Source organism: Mesoplodon densirostris, chromosome 13 (genome assembly GCF_025265405.1).
Source record: "Mesoplodon densirostris isolate mMesDen1 chromosome 13, mMesDen1 primary haplotype, whole genome shotgun sequence".
In the NCBI taxonomy this organism is placed as follows: Eukaryota; Metazoa; Chordata; class Mammalia; order Artiodactyla; family Ziphiidae; genus Mesoplodon; species Mesoplodon densirostris.
Window position 1 is genome coordinate 63,356,435 of NC_082673.1, and position 22,889 is coordinate 63,379,323.

The following is a 22,889-nucleotide window of genomic DNA, read 5'->3' on the forward strand; positions in this document are numbered from 1 at the left end:
CCGTTGCGGAGCACAGGCTCCGGACACGCAGGCTCAGCGGCCATGGCTCATGGGCCCAGCCGCTCCACGGCATGTGGGATCTTCCCGGACCGGGGCACGAACCCATGTCCCCTGCATCGGCAGGCGGATTCTCAACCACTGCACCACCAGGGAAGTCCTAGATTGAACTTTAATTCTTATATGTAATGGGGTGATTTTTCTTTTATTTTGGTGTTTTCCTAAATTTTCTAAAAGTTTTATAATAAATGTGTATTGTTTATATTATCAGATAAATCATTTTCTTTTAAAAAAAGATATATATATTTCATTACAGGATGATGATGTATATATTTATCTCTTCTGTAATCCTATTTGTTTGTATTGCCCTATAAAGGGGGGAATACTTACGCTCAACATGTTATAGAAATTCAGTGATAGATGGTAACTTGCATTATTCTGAAAGCTAATCTTGATAAATACCATATGAGTTTTCATTGCTTGCCAGGGAATCCATTTGGTTGTCTACGACTGACTTAGAACATTTTAATGACGAGTAACTAAGGAAAAATTTGTTTTAGACAAGGCTCAGCTTTGCCTTCATTTAGTTTTCTTTTTTTTTTAATAGATACCTTATTTTTCTAGGGTTGCTACTGATGTATTGTATTCATCATATATAAAGCCTGTTTTTAGTATTTTCATTCTATGATAATGTTTAGCTTTGGATTTGACTTTGATCTAACACTGCTTTTAAATACATGGTCATTTAATATTAGGCCAAAACATGTATTTAGTGCACATGCAGGTACCTGTTCCCAGAAATCCTATTGTACTCTCCAAGCACTCTTCTCAGAATTAAATATCTTTCCAGTACTCACTGTGATTTATTAATATATGCGCTAATAATTGTAGAAAGACATCAATGTCTATCGAGCTTCTGGTTAAGCTCTAAAATCTTAAAAATTTTCAGGTCTCCTAGACATAGTTATTGATGATTAGACATTGTTAACTTGAATAAGAGCTAATCAAGACAAAGTTTCAGTAACAATGAAAAGAGTTTTAGCAGGTTGGTTAAGGGTCAATAATTAGATTTTATTTTTTTTATTCAATAACTCCATGCTATCTAGAAAATATTCTTAATTAGATGTTTTCTAATTTTCAAAGTAGACCCAGTTCTCACTGCATACATGGTGGTTAGCAGATTGTAAGTAACAGAACAGGATGAAAATATAGCTAATGCTGTATCTACTTTTGGTTGAATATCTTGTAATTATTTTGTTGTTAGAACTGCACAGTGCTTTTTTTTTCTTGACCAATAATATGTTTTTTCTAAATAAGGAGTTAAGAGGCTATGTTAAATTTCTGAATTTGACAAACTGATTTATGATATTTGGGACTTTGTTTTCTGGAATTGATGGGTTTTGATTTGTAAATGTGCCATCAGTGATTTATCACTGGTGACAAGGCACATGTTTCCTATGTGACAAGTGCTAAGAGATCATGAACAACTCCCAGGTGACACAGTTGGAGTGTTTTGTGTCATATGTAATTCAAAGAGAGAAGAGCCCATACTGAATTGGAGAAATCAGGGAAAGGCAAGCCAGTGTATATAGATTTTCTACCATGTGCCAGACACTATAACAGGATTGTTACATGTGGGATCTCATTTAACCTCCTCAAGCTCATCAGCAAGTAGAAAAAAAGATTAGAATTCAGAATCCAATCTATGTCATTCAAATGTGACAGTTTTCCCACTTATACCACTTACATTCTTTAATAGACAGGGGATTTTTGAGATACATCAGGAAAGCTTGAAAAGCTGTGGTCATATAGAAGGATGGGTGGGCATGGGATGTTAGAAATGGGAAGCAGAAAGAACAGGCTGGTCAGAGCCTCATGGGTAAAGAATAGATATCAGAAAGGGTGTGTGAGAAACAAGAAGAAGTTTAGTTGGACCAGACCAGAACAACCTTTGGAGTGGTGAAAATGCAGACTGGAAAGGAAGGTTAGCAACCTTGTAAAGGACTTTGAAATGCCAAGACAAGGAGTATGGACTTAATTAGGAAGGCAGCAGGGAGCCACTGAAGGTTTTGTGTGGAGGAGCAATATGATTACAGCTGACAGCAGTCTTAATAAAGCTTAATAAATAGTCCAGTTTATAACCGTAGGCCAACTGCTGAGCAGAAGCCAAAAGCTGTGCTGCAGAATTAGCAAACTAATTACTGTGAGGGATGATGGCCTGAATTTAATCTGAGTCATCCTTTATAATGGAGTATGAACTCCTAGAATTGTAAACAAATATCTGAAGTGACAGGTGACATGTCTCCTCGGAGTCTCCTGTTCTTATTTGACACCACAGTGGCACACTGTTAAAATGCCTTAACAGGACCATGATTTACTTTTCACCATCTTTGAAACCTCTCTTCCTTGTCAATATTCAGTGTATTTTTATGGCTTTTCAGCGGCCTAAAATCTATTGCCATCTGTCTTATTACTTATAATAATGCTTTGCCATCTTTTATTGGTATTCATATGCTTTGCCAAAAGGGAAGGCATCATTATGTTATCTGCAGTTTGAATTAACAGCTGATGTTGACTAGAAGACAATATTCAAATTTCAGTTCTAGCAACCAAGATAATTTTTTTTTTTTGATTTAGAGAGTAGGCTATGTAAGAATCTTTATGTAAGGTAAAGTTTCCTTTATCTTTTGGTTAAGAGGCTTTTAATGTGTTTTGTGTGTGTGTGCATTTGTGTGTTTACATGTGTTGTGTGTGTGTGCGTGCGTGCATGCATGCATGTGAGAGCAAGGGGGTGAGAGTGAGAGAGACCATGCATATGAGTATGTAGAGAAAGGACTAGATGTTTATCATATTGCTTCCTTCTGTGGATTAACTCCTGGCAAACAAAAAAGTTGCATAATTAAGTTTCTTGTAAAACACTTTCTCTTTAATACATTATGGTGATTACTCTCACCCTTAATAGTGAGAAATTTTTGCTCCCTTGTCAGCAATCCAATATTATTTTGAACTTATGTAATTTTATTTATTATATTATCGTGAGTTTTTTGCCCTTTTTCCCCGCAGTAGATTGTGTGTCTCTGGAGGACAACATATTTATACATTTGGTGCAAAGCCTGGCACCTGGCTCATCGTATATCTTCAAATAGTTATCCCCATACTGTTGGAGCTTTCCTATCTTAGGACAGTCTTGCCTGGGCTTTCATTCACTCAACGGATTTTGAGATGTTCCTAAGGACTTTGGCAGATAAACAGAATACAGTCCCCTCTCTTTAAAAACTTGCAGGCAAATGATCAGATGATTACAGTATAATCTGTAAGTGTTGTGATTGCTGTAGGTATAGTGTAGAAATAACTTTGGGGTAAGGGAATGGCTTACTAGAGGGGATGACCTCTTATCTGAGTTTTAATACGATTTAAAAAGGGAAGGCATAAGGATGAGAAAGCAGGAGAGAGTTAGAACGTACATGGGCCTGAGTGTGAAACATGGGCCTGGTGGGATGACATTGCTGCTAACGTAGTATGACCATGGGAGGAGAGGAAATCGGAAAAGCTGGAGCCAGATCCTGAAGGTATTTTTGGTAACACCCAAAATCAGGTCACTCAATCACTAAGACTTCTATGTCGTAATTCGAAGCTACAATTTAGAAGTAATTGGGTGCTAATTCTAAGGAAGTCAATTACTGTGGCTACCCATCGCCATTTCTTTTAAAGAAGAAATGGTTGTTTGGTTTGAAATGGCACGATTTTGTCATTTTTGACTTTATAGGCACATTTAGAACACATATTGAATTAGAGTTCTAGTACCTATGTAAGAATAATAATAATAGTACCTACTTCTAAGGTCGCTGTGAACTTTCAATGAGCTAATGCAAAGTGACTACATGGCAAATATAAGAACTCAATATGTATTATGGGTGTGTATTATGAAGTGTTCTCTCTTGTATTTGTGGGAAAGACCCAAAGCATGAAGTACATCAGGGCTGGTAGCAATGCATAAATCTGGCCAACATTCTCTTGAAGCCTAATTTTTGTGGTCTACTATTTTTTAAGTACTGTTTACCACTTGGGCCAAAGTGCTACTTATTTAGCCATTTCTTATCTCCAGATTTAAACTCAAAGTAGCAGCTTTGAAGATTTTGCTTTATTGGGTGGCTTAGCCATTTGTGGCTGGTAAGACTTGGAAGGGGCCTTGACTTAGGGTTTATCGAGTTTTCTCTTAACTTAGAATGTTAATTAACATTACAAAGAAACAATGTTGATGCATAGGAAGGAAGAGTGTTATAAAAAGACTAATAAGAATAGTATGCATCAAATATATTTCTGTGTGCTGAATGAATCATTTTTAGTGTCTTATACTTAACAGTGTTTAAAAATGTCGTTTCACCTTTGCCTTATACCAGCTCTGTGACCTCATCTGAAAAAAAAATGATGTTAATAGTATACCTGTGTCATAAAATCGTTGGAGAATTATACAGTAATTTATATAATATACCTAACATGGTGGCTGTCAGTTATTAAATATTCCAATAGTGTTAGCTATTGAAACTCTACTGTTATGTAAACATGACATGATTGTTCAAATAAGACAACCTGTAAAAATAAGAGAGAATGTGTACTACTTAAAATGATGGACTTATCACTCAGATCTGAGCAAGGTTTACTACAATATGTTATGTATAGTCTTTACTCCCAGGTACAACTCTTTCTAACTAATTCTTTCTCACTTCACTCTGTGAGACCAAGGAAATTCTTTTGTTTAAAGCATGATTGGAAAACATCTAATAGTCTCAGTAAGTTTCAAATGTGTCTTTGAGTCCAATGAACTCAGTTATCAAATTGTCTCTTCCTAATATAACACATAGAGCTGCTATCTATAAAACTATTACTGTTTACAGAAGAAATTTTTAAGTTTCCTCGTCAGCCAAATTTTGTGATGTAAAAAATTTGATGTAGAAAAAAGGACCCACGAGGAGTTCCAACTATTACCGTATAGCATCAGTATTATTGTAGCATCTTTATACCTATGGAACACGTATGGTTTAGTCAGGGTGTTGTCTAGAAACAATGGCACGCTCAGAGTGTGTAATTTGAGAAGACTTTAATCAAGGGATGACTTACAAAGGGTTAACCAGCATGTAGGGAGACACTAGGGAGAGCACAGTAACCTCCAGGGACTAGGGACAGTGGTGGTGAGAGGGGGCTTTATCACTGCTAGGTATGAAGTGACCAGGGATGACGGAGACAGAGGGCTTTGTGAAAAGGGCTGCTTCACTCTAGCTGCGGCTGTCTCTGGTGGGTCCAGCTGTCCACTCAGTATCAAGTGGCCAGCTTAGTAAAGGAACACCTTAAATTTTAACTTTTGACAAAAATGGCAGCTTACAGAATGTGATTACAAGGAAGTTAAAAAGAAAAGACAGTAAATCAGTGGGGAGGAGGTTCATCTGAGGCTGTGAATAAATGATGCAAATTTGGGATTTTGTAATCTTTAGTGTTTATTTCATTTTGTAAATGGACTACTCAGTATATATATATGTGATACACAAGATTCATTTGAAAATATACTAATGTGTTCATCTCTTCACACCATCTTTCTCTATATTCCATGTCCTTCTCTCTCGTAATGTCTCTGTCACCTCCTGATCCTTTGTTCATAACAAACTGTCTGATATTTTGAAATGGTGCTAAACTTCCCTTCTGTTGTTTGTTGGTGGCTTGTTTTTCAGAATAAAACAATGTATCCTTGCCATGGAGCACAACGCAGCAGCCATCAAAAATGGTGCTATTAACCTATTTATTTATGGAAGAGGAATAGATGTGTCCACAACAACTGGGCAAAAAGCAGGTTGCAAAATTGCACACACTTAGATAGGTTGCAGGCTATTTCTTATCCTCTATTTGCAGAAAGGGAACTTTGCAGAGCCCAGTGGTGTATTGATTGGCTTGATTGTGGTCACATGGTGAGTATCAGCAGCTCTTCCAAGAACATCCCAGTCCCTAGAGCGTGGATCCAGTCAATAGCCTGTTAGTTCAAAAGCTAAATAGGTGACAGATGAGCTCGTTATTTGGCTAAAGGCATGAAAAGCTGAAATCCACGGAGTCTGTGAGCAGACTTGTTCTGCTGCATTATGTCCCACTCCTTGGTGGGGCTGCAGAGGGTCCCCCTTCAGGACAGGCTGGGGCACTGCATCCCTCAGCTTTGCATCTGTCTGGATTGCTGTGTTGTTGGGGGCAATGTCTTAGCTGCCCTCTGGTTCTTTGTTTCTTATTTGGGCAATAATTCAATGGATTTTCTTAATAATTTGGACCTTTTATTTGCCAGTCCAACTGCAGTAGTGTAGAGTGGCAGATATATTTCATTTTATGGAATTAGATATAACTCAAAACATTATGGAACTCAATATGCAAATCAGACTTTACACTTAAGCTATTTTTTTTTTCAGAAAGAATACGACTCAACCTGAATAAACACATACAGACTATTCCAACCTTCTTTTAAAGGGTTAAAACTGAGCTCTCAGGAAAATCAGTAGCCCAGAATATTTAACTCTCTGGGGCAGAAAAGAAGGAAAGCATTTTTATGTGAAGGGGAGGAAAATCACTTGTGTTTTAAAAATACCTTTAAATATGAATGTGTATGAATTTGGCAGAATGATCTAGAGGAAAAGAAAAATACATGTGGCAGCATTATGAGAATTTAACATATAAGAAAGCCATACTGAAGCAAAGTTGACAGTTTTAAATACTTTCCTTTTAAAGATATAGAACATTGTAAAATTGGTCATGAATTGAAGGTCATACATCTTTTTTCGTTAATTTGTAGAATTTACGTTCTAACATTTATCTTTACTCTCTGAAGTCATGAAGAATATATCTTTTTTATAAATTTCCTTATATCTGAGAAATAAATATATCATTCCTTACTAGTTTACTAATAGATATATCTGTAATTTTAGTTCCAATAAAGGAGTTATTTGGTGGTTTATGTGATTAGCTAAATTAGCTGTATTTTAAAATCACTGTAAACCATTAATATGTTCAATCTCTTATGAAATCAAAACTCCTAAATCTTTATACTCATTAAAATAATTGTGTCTTCTTGTAAATATTTTGTACTAAAACTATTATATATCTAAATTTTATATCTAAAATACCTTATATCTGAAAATATTTTATATCCAAAATATTAATATGATATCACACTAAATTGGTATGGCAAATTAAAATGTTACTATTTGAGGAATGGTCTCAAGCTAAAGAGACTGTGCTGTGTTTTCCCCTGCAGCTGTTCTGTACACTGACCATATGTTAAAAAAAGAAGCCACTATACAGTCACTACCTTTATTTTTCATTTTCCTTTAAAAGAATACTAATAATTTAAAAAAATACTTAAAATTGCATCATATTCAGAAGAGAAGAGTGACACCTAGCCAATGAATGTGCCTTCATTTTGTTTCTGAAGAGATGACCCACCGTGGAAGCCCACACTAGATAAGAAAATTACCAAATGTAAACAGTCAAGATCAGTGACCTCTGAACTTTTTTTAGGGTGCATACCTATTGATAAAATATGTGCCTCCAATACATATGCATATATTTATTAATAAATTATATATATGAGCTATGATAATAATATACTCTGTACATGATAAAACATATTCCCCAAATAGAGTTCTTAACACAAATAGAAAATTTAACATCTTTCGTACCCTTCCCAAACAGATGATTCTGTGGAACATCTGGGTGTGTGCCACCATCCCCCACACACAAACATACACACTTCGGAGAACATTATTATAGAAGTCTGCTCTTCCTTAGACCTCTTTAAATAATTCTGAGTTGTATAATAGAAAGCTAAAATTGGAAGACTTTTTACTAATTTACAGGTATATCAGTTATCTATCACCAAAACAATACCAAGTAACAACCTGCACCCAAACATAGTAGTTTAAAACAATAAGTATTTATCATTATTCCTGTGTCTGTCGGTCAGCTGGATGATTCTTCTGGGCTCAGCTGGGCTCACTCTATGTCTGTGGTTAGCTGTAGGGTGGGGAGGCGGTTTTGCTGATCTTGGCTGGGTTCCCTAACGTGTCTAGCTATGGACTGCGCTAGGATTGCCTCAGCTGGGATACCTGGGCTCCCTTCCACATGCTTGTCTATTACATTCCTTCAGAAGGCAAGACTGAGTGTGTTCTCACCATGATCTCAGAGAAGCAAGATTGGAAGCAAATGACCAAATGACCAAATGCTTTTTCAAGCCTCTGTTTCCGTCACTTTTGCTTCTGTCTCACTGGCTAAAGCAAATGCTGATCGGGCTCAGCATCAGATTGGGGAGGCAATACACAATTAAAGAGTAAAAGGCATGGGTATGAGAGGTGGGGCCATTAATGCTGTCAATCTACAGCATCAACACAAAGTCTCTTTTCTGTTTAATACATGCAAATGGACTGATAATTTCTAGATAGCTGTAAGAGTAGCCAGTGCCAAATATACCTCAGTCTTCTGATTATTTCAGTGTTTAGGGTAATTTTCTGGCCATAGAGGTTATAGATGTTTCATTTTTGTAATTCAGCTCATTGGAAGTTGAAGTTAAATTTTAAGATTGTATTTCCAAAGGGTTTCGTCATTAATGTCTTGGGTAGTCTCAGCTCTAAGGAAGCAGGAAAAGTGTAATTGTGACTGTTGTAATTATGTACTCACTTGTTTTGCCTATGGAAAGTTAAGCCTCTTTTCATGAAGCGTTGGTCTAAAACGAAAGGGGAAATGTGATAAAATTCTATCATTTAAGTCAGAAATTCATAATTCCTCAAAAAATACACAATAAAAGTCTGTATCCTGTAATGTATATCACACACATATATTATTTAAAGACCAAGTACCCCCCAAAGTAGAAAAAAAATGAGAACACCTCTCTTCAATGAAAAAAGAAGTTAATTCTGAATGGCAAGGTTGTATCTGGTTTTGAGGTAACTTATAAATGTCCCAGATTCTGTTATTGTCTTACAAAAACATTTGCTTATTTAAATCATTATTGGAATTCCCTGGCGGTCTAGTGGTTGAGACTGTGCTTACACTGCAGGGGGCATGCGTCCCATCCCTGGTAGGGGAACTAGGATCCCGCATGCCATGTGGAGCTGCCAAAAATAAATAGGTAAAAAAAATAAAACATTATAAAATAGTAAAAAAATAAATAGTAATAATCTGTTCATTTTAAGTCACATTTGATGATTTTCCGTGTTTTCCGCCTGTATGATTTCAAATATAAAAGCTGAATGGCTTCTCAGAGTGCGGATTCACCCTTATGGTGATTAACTACCATTGTTGGAGCACTCATTTTATGCCACGTTAGAGCATTCATTTAGTGCTCACAGCTCAGTGAGGTAGCTGTGTTTACAGATTAATAAAAGATTTAGAAAGGCTAAGCAACTTGCCCAAGGTCACAATCAATCAGTGTCAGAAGAATCAGAACTTGAAATCATTTCTTTCTGACACCAAATTCTATGCTCTATTTAATTTTATTCTTAATCATGACACTGTAAAGCACTTAGTATTAATGGGTTTTTAATATTATGGAGATCTTTTAAGAGGTGAGTGATCTAAGTGGTGCCTACAGAGGGGGTCAAAATGGCTCTTGGTATTGCCCAGGAGAGAGGTTCCCCCTGGCTGGTTAGCATAAATATCCAGCCTTTCCCTAGGGTTCTAGAAGCCTCTGACTTTCAGAGCTCAAAACCTGTTAGTCATATTATTGACTCAACCCTGATTGTGTTTTCACTGTTTCATTGTTATTTCCCCCCACAAGGAATCAATAAGTAGTCCGGGCCCTGTGGGAGTGTGATTTCTTATTATAATTGATTAGATTAGCATCTAGTTGAATAAAAATTAAGAAAGCAGAACATTTCAAGAGGGACCATGGCTCTTATCACTGTAGACTCAGTCTTTCAAAAACGATATATGCCACCTTCAAAGTGCACCCGATGAGTACCCTCAGATTTAAGGTCCGTCCTAAAACATAGTTATCAACTATAGTTATCGACTATCCTTACTTTATTGTTAAAGCAATTTTAGGTGTTCAGTTTTGAAACCGTCATTCAAATTAAGTGACTGGGCTTTATTTAAGGAGCTATTTCTATATTTCTGGAACTATGGCTAGGATAAACTCCCGAAGCAATTTGAGAGAATAAATTGCCTAAATTCTGGCAGGTAAATTAGTTATTCTCAAGATGCTTCTAAATTAAGTTTACTTTCTAAGCCTCTGTTATGCTAATTTAGCTCACCTGAACAGTTGTTTATTTAGTGGATTAAATAAAAGCAAAGAGGTCAAGGGCCAGACCACAAAAGGCCTGAAAGGTCAACAGTGGAGCCAGTTGCCTGGAACTGCCACCTACTATCTGCCTGACCATCTCTGTGACTCAGCTGCTTCACCTCTTCCATGGGACAGTAACACCTGCCTCACTAGGATGTTGTGAGGATAAAATGTGGTGTTACAACCGAGATGCTCAGAATAAAGCCTCGCACTTTAAGCGTTCAGTAGCTTTTTGATATTATTATTTTTTAAAATTTTTATTAGAGTATAGTTGATTTACAATGTTGCATTAGTTTCTGCTGTACAGCAAAGTGTATCAGTTATACATATGCATATATCCACTCTTTTTCAGATTCTTTTCCCATATAGGTCATTAGAGAATATTGAGGATATTATTATTTTTTAAATTGCTACACAGATTCTACAGACCTCTAATTTCTGGCAAATCTATTCTACTTTTCTTCTTTTATATGTCTTCTTTTATACACTCTTTTAAAATAATTGAAGATCATGCCTCAATCTAAAGTAATTTTATGTGTTAGAAAATATTCATTTTCATAATTGTTGTTTTCTGGGGAGTTCCCTGGTGGCCTGGAGGTTAGGATCCCAGGTTTTCACTGCCATGGCCTGGGTTCAATACCTGGTCAGGGAACTGAGATCCCACAAGTCGCGTGGCATGGCCAAAAATAATAATAATAATTGCTGGTTTTTGTTCTTCAAGAAGAAGGGGTATTAGTGATGGAGAAAAATTTCATTGTGGTCTTAGACTCCTTCTGGAGGATCTCAGTACCTGGATGAAAAGTGATATTCTCTTCGTAACGTCACTGAATAATTCTTGATTTATTTCTGTAGGAACTTGATCAATTTAAAAGAATATAGTGACTAAGAGGAAGACCCTGGAGACAGATTTTTGTGGGTCTGAATTTGAGTTTCACCATTTACTCAGTTGCATGACCTTGGGCAAGTTTTTAAAAACTCTTTGTGACTTAGTCTCTTTATCTATAAAATTAGGATGATAACAGTACCTATCTCAGAGTACCTTTTTGAGGATTAAAGTTTATGAACATTACTTGCAGTACTGCATGGCTCATAGTAAATACTAAATAAATATTAGATACTATTATTATAATCACCATTTTGTGACTTACAAGTAAATAAATAAGCTGAAATTGGAATGAATACTTTAGGAAATTTGTCAGAAATATTTTTGAAATTTTTATCATCTGCCCCTTTTTTGCTATAACAAAGTTAAAATTGTAAGGAATTGCCTCATCAGGTATTCTTCCCATTGATTTGAATTTTGTGATATGCCTCTATGTTTGGTAGACTGATTCGTGATTATATTTATTGAAGCCCAATCAAAGACTGCAGGACACAGCTTCAAACAGTCACGCTTGCAGCTATGGGTAACTCTGTGGTCTCAGATTCAGCGCTTGTTCTGTAATACTTTTTAAGAGAATAAAAGAGACTGCTATATTCTGAAAGGGCCAAGAGCTACCACTGGAGAGATAGCCATATATTGAGGTCAATTGCTTCAACTTGGCAAATGCTGTTATTGGGACATTATTGTGGCTTTCCTCTCTTCCTAAAATATTAGCACAGGAATATTAATTTTCTTAATTCTGCCATTATCTCTAGGGAGAGTACTTGATTATTTGGAGCTATGTGAAGAATATGTTCTGAAAGACCAATCTAATCCTCTAAGAAGTGTGAGAAGTCTCTTGGATGAAAGGCTAGTGGTAAATCAATGTGTGATATTTCAATATGGAATAAACAGTCAAATACCTGGGGGCATATAGGCTTAGCTGAGAGACAGGGACTGAAATGTTTCTGCCCTTAGCTTAGTGATGAAAATATTAGCATCTGTAACATTTACAGTATATTTGGCTGCAAATAACAACATTTTCTCCAGTGCTATTTAAGTAGAAATTTCTGTGATGATGGAAATGTTCTATAATTGCACTGTCCAGCACTGTGGAACCAAATTTGTTATCTTATTTAATTTTAATTTATTAAAATGTTAAAGCCACATGTGGCCAGGGGCTACCATATTGAAGAGCACAGCTATAAATGATGACTTGAATAAGTACTAGGTCTATTTCTCATATAAGAAGAAATCTGGAACTAGGAAATGCAGGGATAATGTGGGTGCTTACAGGCGTTACCAAGGAAATGAGCTCCTTCAGTGTTCTGCCTCAGCAGCCCTACATTCACAGCCCTTTCATCCTCATGGTCACAAGATGGCTGTACCCCAAGGCATGTCATCTGTATTCAACACAGAAAGAAGGAAGTTGGGTAGAAGGTTAGGCCTTCACTTTAGGAGGCCCTTCTGCATTATTCCCAAGACTTTCACCCACCTCTGATTGGCTGGAACTTGTCAGGTGACCACCCCGCCTGCAATAGAGGTTGGGAGTCCACGTATTTCTCTTACCAGCATCTACTGCAGAGAAAGCAAAAAGAGGAGAAGGTTGGAAAGGATATGGAGTGTACTGGTCTACAATTTTGCCATAGCAGACATTTAGCTACTTATCCTATGGAATTCCATATCCTATGGAATGCCACAATTATGGGCCTGGAGTAGTCAATATTTTTTTCAAAAATCTAGGTGACGAATTGTAGATGACACTAGACTTTGGCTTCAAGACTGTTTAGTACTGTAGAGTATAGGACTAGGACTTTGATATATTGGAGTGATGATGAGTACAGAGTGTTGCATTTAAGGAAAACCGACTAATATAAGTGGTCTTTGAAGTACTGAAAACAACTTAGCATGTTACTAAGGAAATAAAGATATTAGAGTTAGAAATTCAAATGTCAACATATGTAGGCATCTTATGGTTATGGGATGTGTGGGAGGCATGGTTTGGTGCCGTATGTGCCCATGGGTCACCCTGGAAGACCCCACTCCCAAGAAGAATACTTATCCTCTCAGCCATGGGCAGCTATTTAAAACCTCCTTTTACAAAATAGGAACTTGAGGCTTGGAGCAATTAAAGTACTTGTCTACAACTTTATAACCACTGTGTGGCAGAGTCAGGATTCAGATCAATCTGAATTGACAACAAGCCAAAGTTCTCCACAGTAGGAGGCAGTGAGGACTGTCAGTCACTCAGCCCTGGGCTCACAATCTGTTTTCTTCACTTACTGTGTGATCTTTCTAAGATCTGTTTCTGCTCATGTTTTTTCCCTGCTGGAAATTCGTTAATAATGGCTGCCCTTAGATAAAAATTGGCCCCTAGCCTAAATCTCCACGCTCTATCCCTCAATGGTGGAGGCAAGGCTACCTGCCCAAGACTATGAGCTCCTCTAGAATTAAGAATTTCTTCTAATTATCTTTAAATCTCAGCAGAACATCTGGCACATAGTAGAGGTTTAAGAAATAATTACTTTATCAAACAATCTATGATACAGATCAATATATCTCCCATTTTTGGAGGACTATGAGATTATATATATATGTTTTCTATCTGGTTGAGTTTTTTCCAGACTGCTTTGGACTTCTCAGTTTTGCTAAGAAAATATAATTGTGAAATGTAGGTAAGTTTGTGTATTTTATTCAGTATATTTAAAGCTTATGCATGTTCAGTGTAAATATTTTCCAGTAATTTCTGTAATAATGTCTCTCTTTGAATTGATGGTTATAGAGATTTATGTTCCCTTAAAATGGAAACTAAGCGTAGAAGGATTTCTGTAGCCTCTTCTATGTGTGTGGATAGAACTTCAGTGATTTCATTTACATAATAGGTTGGTATCTTTTGTTTTCTTTAAGCATTTTTCGTTGTCATAATCCCTTATAAAATGAATGTATTTTTCAAACATCCAAAGGCCTATTGCAAAGAATTGAAAGGAACTTTATGTATTATATAAACCAATGGACCAATTTAGTTTGCTTAGTCTTAAAAGGGAACCGATGGGATGAAGTTAGTTAGCATTTAAAAAATACAGTTGTATACAGCACAGAGGGGAATGAAAGTTATGTTCCATACTTTCTTCAAATGTAGATTGTGCTCTTTACCTATCTGACTTCATTTCAGAGCTAAGTAAAGGAACATTTATTACTGTGTTCAAAATACCTTGGTTTTAACAGCTGCCTCAGGAAGAAAGTATTTATTGATTTATTTACTGATTTATTGATTTATTGAAAGCTTATTGATTTTATAACCCTAAGAATCAAGAATTCACTTACCTATCTCGTCCCTCTTCTAAAAACCGGCTGGGTGTAAAATGATACTCTCTACCTTTACCATAACAAAGCTACTACCTACTTTATAGAAGTTATAAAACTCTGGGAACTAAGACAGATGCACAGAGTCTGGATTATCTTAGATGTGGTATTTTAGCTTATCTTCCTATCATGATCTTTCCAAGAGAAAATAATAGAGCCTTGTTATAACTATCGCACTCTTCCAGTCCTAGTGGATTTCAAGGATTTCCTTGACTCTTCATCTCAGAGGAAAGTGGTTTTGGAGTCTTTTTGTTTCTTCTCTGTAAGCCTATAGGAACAAATCCATTTTAGAGGTCCTATCAGGTACTAGTTAACCCCCTGAACAACACGGGTTTGAACTGCATGGGTTCACTTATATACAGATTTTTTTCAATAGTAATTACTATATTGCTACAGTATACAGGTGGTTGGTTGAATCCATGGATGTGGAACTGCAGATACAGAGGAACCATGGATACGGAGGGCAGACTATAAGTTATAAACAGAGTTTTGACTGCACAGAGTGTTGGTGTCCCTAAACCCTGCATTGCTGTGGACAGTTTCTATACATTATTTGCTATCCTTACAACTCTCTGAGGCAGACATTATTGCTCCATTTTTTTAGAGTTAATTAATGCATCTCTAAATAAAGTAATTCGCTGTGGTAGACTAAATTCCTTGCTACTCCTCCCATTGAGAGGTGGAGTTTAATTCCTTTCTCTTTAGTTTGGGCTGGCTTCAGTGGCTTGCTTGACCAATAGTATGTGACACAAGTGATGTTCTAGGACTTCTGAGGCTAGGTCATAAGAAACTTTGCAGCTTCTGCCCACAACTTCAAGGATAGTTGTTCTTGGAGCCCTGAGCTGAAATAGCAGTCCAGCTGGAACCACCATATTATAAGGAAGCCCAAGATGTGCTAAACCAGCCTTCAGTTGTTTCAGCCCCAGACTTTTGAGCCATCCCTGCTAAAATTCCAGTATCATGAAACAGAGATAAGCTGTCCACGCTCCACCCAGACCAAATTCCTGATCCACAAAATTCATGAGATAAAATAATAATAATAAGGTGATGATGGTGATAAATTATTGTGTTTTTTTTTTTTTTTTTTTTTTGCGGTATGCGGGCCTCTCACTGTCGTGGCCTCTCCCATTGCGGAGCACAGGCTCCGGATGCGCAGGCCCAGCGGCCATGGCTCACGGGCCCAGCCGCTCCGCGGCATATGGGATCCTCCCAGATCGGGGCATGAACCCGTATCCCCTGCATCGGCAGGCGGACTCTCAACCACTGCGCCACCAGGGAGGCCCAAATTATTGTTTTAATCCAGAGCAGATAACTGGAACACTTACCAACTTCTAACACAGGGGTTCTGACTCTAAAGTCTGTGCTCTTAACCTCCCTGTAAACGTCAGCTGCCTGTGTTCCTGTTATGTTTCATTAAATTTATGATTTATAACCACAGGAATAAAATTGAATAAGTTAGATTTCTCTTATAAAAAACAAAGCTAGAACCAATTTAAAATAACTCTGCCATCATGCTTCATTTTTATTCATTTGCCATGATCCAAAATAGCCTAATATTATATATGTTTCTTCAACTGTCTGCATTCTTCCCCAGAATATAAACTTCACGAGGACTTTGTTTTTTACTTTATAGCTTCCATAGCACCTGCAACCAGAGTCTGGCATGAGTAGGTGCTCAAGGAATATTTGTTGAATAAAGGAATGAATCAATGATTCACAGTGAAAAAAAAGGCATAGATATTATTCTTTCTGTATAGAATGTAAGTCTTCTGGAAAAACATGAAAGCCAGAATATTATAAAGATAATATAGTAAATATCTGGGTACTCTAAACCAGGAATTAACAAATGTTCAGATTATACCATGTTCACATCAGAGTTTTCTTTTTCTCTAAAGGAAATAAAATATTAGAGAGAAAGTTGAATCTGCCTATGTTTTCCTATTCGCCTTTCTCCTCTCCTAGAGGCAATACTATCACTATTCAACACGTAAATCCTTATGCTTTTACTATATATCACTGTGTGCACAAACAATATATCTGCTCGGCTCTGCCTTCAAAATAAAGTATATCATAGTCCCAAGCCCCGTTCACCTGTTCCTGCTACTTACCTTGTCCACCTCCTGTCATCTTTTATCAGGGTTGCTGCAACATCTTCCTAACTGCTCTTTGCTTTCTCTCTCACAGCGTCATCCCAACATACTCCATCTCTTCTTCACCTAGCAGCTAGATTGATCCTTCAAAAGCATACATCAGATCATGTAACTTCCCTCCTCCTAGCCCATGGGGGCTCCACTGCCACTGGAATAAAATCCATAGTCCTTGCCCTGTTCACCAAGGCCCTGTATGATCCGCCCTCCAGCCTCCAGGCCTCCCGCTCTCTGCCTTGCCCCGCTGTGCTGCAGGAGCACTGGCCTCCTTGCTGTTGAGGGAGCACATCAAGCACATTTCCATCTCTGGGCTTTTGCGTTTGCTCGTCCTTCACTCTGGATGGCCCTCCCACAGGCCTGTCTCTTGAGGCTCCAGCAGATCACTACCTGTGTTCAGGTTTTGTCCAAAAGTCATCTCCTGATGAGGTGGGGAGACATTCAATCTATAGTTGAATTGCCCTCATGGTCTCTTACCAGGTTTTATTTTTCTCCATAAAATGTACCACGACCTGACAGAATTTGCACATGTATGTATGTATATATGCATGCATTTATCTGTTTTTGCTGTCTATTCCTTCAGTAGATTATAAGCTTTTGTAAGGTCAGGGACCTTCTTTTTTTTTTTTTTTTAACATGTTGGGGGTAGGAGTTTATTAATTTATTTTATTTATTTTTGCTGTGTTGGGTCTTTGTTTCTGTGCCAGGGCTTTCTCTAGTTGTGGCAAGCGGGGGCCACTCTTCATCGCAGTGCGCGGGCCTCTCACTATCGCGGTCTCTCGTTGCGGAGCACAGGCTCCAGACGCGCAGGCTCAGTAGTTGTGGCTCACGGGCCCAGTTGCTCTGCGGCATGTGGGATCCTCCCAGACCAGGGCTCAAACCCGTGTCCCCTGCATTAGCAGGCAGATTCTCAACCACTGCGCCATCAGGGAAGCCCAGGGACCTTCTTTGATTTCATCTTTTTTGGGCTTAGAATAATGACTGACATAAAGTAGGTGCCCCCAAAATGTGTTGAATGAAGAAATATAGGAATATAGTGTTCTGTGTATATAATATATATGTATTTTTATATATATATATAATTTATATATATAATACATATAAATTATATACACAGAACACTATATTCCATCCATCTAGTCCAATCATTTTAACTGTGGTATGTATTCCATACATTTTATTTGTCTATTCCCCTATTTTTATTTTTATTTTTAATTTTTCTTTTTTTTTTTCTTTTTTTTTTTTTTTTTTTTTTTCTTTTTGCGGTATGCGGGCCTCTCACTGTTGTGGCCTCTCCCGTTGCGGAGCACAGGCTCCGGATGCGCAGGCCCAGCGGCCATGGCTCACGGGCCCAGCCGCTCTGCGGCATATGGGATCCTCCCAGACCGGGGCACGAACCCGTATCCCCTGCATCGGCAGGCGGACTCTCAACCACTGCGCCACCAGGGAGGCCCTATTCCCCTATTTTTAGATTGTGATTACTTTTAGTTTTCACTTTTCTAAACAATGCTGAAAGAAACATTTTTTAAAATATACTTTTCTTGTTTGTTTTTCCTTGTAGGTGTATAACAGAATAAACATTTCTGAGTTTTTTCACCTAGCAGTTAAATTCATTTATAAAAGTAATTGCACAGAAATTAGTTTTTTGCTCACAGGATTCGTCTGTCATCCACCAAATGTCCCTGTGCAAACGTAAAAGTCATTTTAGGAGTGGGGAGAAAAACAATGTCACAAAACTTTTTTTTAAAGAACAAGTTTTAATATTCTATTTACCTTTTAAATCTCAAACTTTTCTGACATCGTGCCCTAATGATGTATATGTTCTGCTGTTAAAACTAGAATATAAAGTTACCTCTGATTAAATTATTTCATTTTGATGTTATGTGCCTGCACCTTTGTGTGGTTGTGTGTGTGTGTGTGTGTGTGTGTGTGTGTGTGTATCAACATGATCATTTGAATTACTGTGTTCCCAGTAGTTTAAGCAACGCTAATATTCCACTAAATCAGAGAGAAACTATTCAGAGAGTTTTGCATTTTGCTTGCTAGAGTTAAAAAAAAAGCCAATTTTGTTACAAAATTGTGAACTTTGTTAAACTGAAGAGGTGATGAGAAAAAACACCGAAAAACTCATTAAGAGCTTTAATACTAAGATATAATATAGACAATTTCCAAAAGAACTGGAGCTTTCGATATGCTTTGAAACAGCATGTTTTACTGGATATCATATATTTTGACTGTGAAGCTATGAATGCAACTAAAACAGATAAGAAAAAATTGCTTTTGGGGGTGATCATTTTGCCTTGCTCCTTGTTAAATAATTCCAGAAAGGAAAAAAAGCTGAGTTCTATTTACTTAATTTGTAATTTGTAACAATTTGGAGAGAAGTTAATCTAAATGTCAACATTTAAAAAAGTTTATCTGTGCTAAGAAAAATTATCAAGTAACTAGTGTTAGGGTTGGATGGCAATTATACCTCAATAAACCTGGAAAAAAAGTTGGATTCAGGAAATATAATTTATTCATTTAGCAGTTATTTATTGAGGGCCTACTAGGAGTCAGGTGCTATTCCAGATACTAAGGATACAACTATGGATAAAATACTTGAGGTCTTTACTCCTTTGAGCTTACTAGTAGTAGGAGAGATAATAAACAAGAAAACTCATACTTAAATGAGATGATGCCCCACTATGAACTGACTCCTGCCGTGAAGCCCATAACACAGGGCAGTGTGATTGAAAGTGAGTGCATCTGGGGGACAGAGAGGGGTTCAAAATCGCCTTAGCTCTGGTGTCCTGGGGGCACCTCTGAGGAGGTAACAGTTGAGCTAAGAGCTGCATGAGGCATCAATTATGCAGACATCCAGTGAAAGACTGCAGTCAAAGGAACAGCAAGTGAGAACAAGTTTGCTGTGTGTGAAGACTGCAGAGGTCTGTGTGACTAAGGAAGTGAGGGAGAGAGGGGCAGAAAATATGGTAGGTGGGACAGCTAGGAGCCTTGGAGGCTTGGTAAGGAGCTGGATTTTAAGGTAGGAATTCCTAGGTATTCCAGGAAGCCACTGAAAAGGTTTAGCAGGGCAGTGGCATGGCAGATTTATGTGTGTATGTGTGTGTTATACTAGACATACATAATACATATTATATTATTATTAACAATTATTGACATACTAATTATAATAATATTGTAAGGAAGGCACCATTTTACCTCTCCCCTCTTGGGGTTTTGCAGCTCGGTCTAATAAATAAACTGACATCAGATAGATTAACAGGAGAAAACTAGTAAGTTTTTCCTGACATAGGAGCCCTTATGGGAGGAAATGAAGACCCAAAGAGTGACAAAACCTAAATGCTTTATACCAGCTTGAACAAAGAGAGGCGATTGTGGAGAAGCACCTAAAATATACAGGGAGGCTAAGAGAAGATAAGAATGATTTTTACAAGGTCTGTTTGCACAGAATTCTCTCAACTTTGACTCCTGGTTGAAGAATGTTTCTTTTCTCTCTTGGTACAGGGAGGGGATCTTTCCCACGGGAGTTTGTATGTCCTGTTTTCAGGAAGGAAAAGGGAAATTGGAATATCCTTCTTGCATCAGCTCTTTCTAAAGTGCCTCCAGCCCCAAACCATCCCTACACCAATGTGGCACACCTGGGGGAGGCCCACTCTGCCATCCTTCAATATAATGAATAGTACAATACATAACATTTATTATATATAATATAATACATATATGCTATATCTTTTTAAATGTCTTTATTGGAGTATAATTGCTTTACAATTTTGTGTTAGTTTCTGCTTTATAACAAAGTGAATCGGCTATACATACACATATGTCCCCATATCTGTTCCCTCTTGCATCTCCCTCCCACCCTCCCTATCCCACCCCTCTAGGTGGTCACAAAGCACCGAGCTGATCTCCCTGTGCTATGCAGCTGCTTCCCACTAGCTATCTGTCTTACTTGGTAGTGTATATTGTCCATGCCACTCTCTCACTTCGTCCCAGCTTACCCTTCCCCCTCCCCGTGTCCTCAAGTCCATTCTCTACATCTGCGTCTTTATATATGTTATATATTTCTATATTTTAATGACCTTTCTGGCGACTACCTGGAGAATGGATTGTAAGGGGCCACTAGTGGGTGAGGGTAACCACGGAAGAGGAGCACGGGCAGGGTTGCTAGTCGTCCAGAAGAAAGAAATGCACTAGTCGGGCTTCCCTGGTGGTGCAGTGGTTGAGAGTCCGCCTGCTGATGCAGGGGACGCGGGTTCATGCCCTGGTCCGGGAGGATCCCACATGCCGCGGAGCGGCTGGGCCCGTGAGCCATGGCCGCTGAGCCTGCGCGTTCGGAGCCTGTGCTCCGCAACGGGAGAGACCACAACAGTGAGAGGCCCGCGTCCCGCAAAAAAAAAAAAAAAAAAAAAAAAAAAAATGCACTAGTGGATTAGATGAGGGCAGAATTTCTCAACCCAGGCACTACTGGCATCTTGGGGCAGCCACACAAGAATGGGTGTGCTGTGCACTGTAGGATATTTAGCAACGTCTCTGGCCTCTTCTCACTAGATATCAGTGTCATTGCCCACCCCCCTGCCCCAGGTGTTACCAAAAATATCTCCATACATTGCCAAATGTCCTGGGGTGGGGGGGACAAAATTGGCCCCAATTGAGAACTGAGGAGGGGATAGTATTGGAGATGGGGGACAGAAGCCATATTTAATATATATCTGGTGGGAGAGCATACGTGACCTACTGACTGATTAGATCTAGAAATTTCAGGAAAAAGAAGACATTGGTTCTTGTATATGACCCCCATCTGCCTGTAAATAATATTCTCATTGCAAATGATATTGATCTACAGTTTATGAATGCAGAACCTGAAGGGCTTTGTTTGGCAATGATGTCTTACTTGCTGGTTTTGTTGCTATTTACAGAGTCTACTTGAATATAGAATATAAAATGACTTACTAATCTGGGCTTGTCAGTTATTCAGTCAGGTCTTCTCCTTAATCACCCTCAATCATGAGGATTTGTGATACTGTGAAAGGAAAGTACCTGTTCCTGATAAATATCAGTACATCTGCTTAATCATTTATAAAGGCCTGAATTATTCATGCATGTGTGTGTGACTATAAGCACGTTGGCGACTTGTGGGTATGACTTTATGTCCCAGATGAAAAGCTAGTACTTCTTCTATATGTAGGATGTGGAGGAAGCAGGGGTAATTATAAAACTATGGAAAGTAGATACATTTTGACTCCAAATAATGGAAACTCTCTCCTCATTCTTTCACTTCTCTGTCTGATCCTCTGGAACCATCCCCTCTTAGCCACTGGGGTATGTGCCCCTATCAAATACCCTCTGTCTTCCATACACTCAGCAGCCCCAGATATGACAGCCACTCTCCATGTGACACATTTCCTCACCCTTCAGTGCTCTGATTACTGACTGCTTTGTAGGATGCCATTAGGCACATCTACATGACCAACCATATCCAATGGTTGGTCCTAAACGTGAAATTAAGCTCCAAAATCAGTCAGATGAATAAAGAGTAGAGTGGGGCTTTACTTTGCTTATTCTGGATGTTATATCCAATTTCACTGTTCACGACACATTGGCTTTTTTGAAATGCACATGGCATTTTTTTTTTCTCTCCAAAGAAAGAGTAAAAATAATTATGGCTTTTTGGCTAAAAACTAAAACACATACTATTTATAATGCTTTTGACATAAAATATATTAAAGTTAGTAATTATTGAAATTGGTAATAGCAAAACAAATAGCCACCGTTTCATGGCTGCTGGTCCTGTACCAGGCAGTGAGCTAGGCCCTTGCATAGGTTATTTCCAAATGGTATGATGTTTCTCTCAAATGCATCTTATTATCCCCAGTTTACAGATTTGGAAACTGGAACTGAGAGGTTCTGCAGTCTTGCTCAAATTTGCCTTGCAGGTTAGTAGCACTTCCAGGTTTCAAGTGTAATCTCTTTGGCTCAGGAGCTCAAATTCTCAACCATCTCACTCTCTACCCTTTTTAAAATAAAAATAGCACCATTGACTATTTGCATCCCACTCTCTTTCAGGGACTTCTTGAATATAATCTCAATTACTCCTCCCCACAGCCTAATAAAATGGGTGTCTTGTGCCTGTTTCATCACTAAAAAAAATGAGGTTGAGCAAAGTTTCATAACTTACAGTGTTATTAGGGCCTTACAATTTCAAGAGACAGAAAACCTA

The 22,889-nt window shown here is 38.0% G+C and overlaps 1 protein-coding gene across 3 annotated transcripts in view; it reads left to right on the forward strand.

The window, feature by feature from the left end:
* The window catches only part of OXR1 (oxidation resistance 1), a 457,011-nt gene that overhangs the window by 124,312 nt on the left and 309,810 nt on the right, over positions 1 to 22,889 (forward strand). Inside the window, exon 1 of one of the 3 annotated variants that reach the window (XM_060115561.1) lies at positions 12,000 to 12,039. The exons of the other annotated variants lie outside the window; for them this stretch is intronic. The gene's annotated coding sequence lies outside the window, so the exon portion shown is untranslated. Of the gene's footprint in view, positions 1 to 11,999; positions 12,040 to 22,889 lie in introns of those variants that run through there. 3 annotated transcript variants of the gene reach the window in all.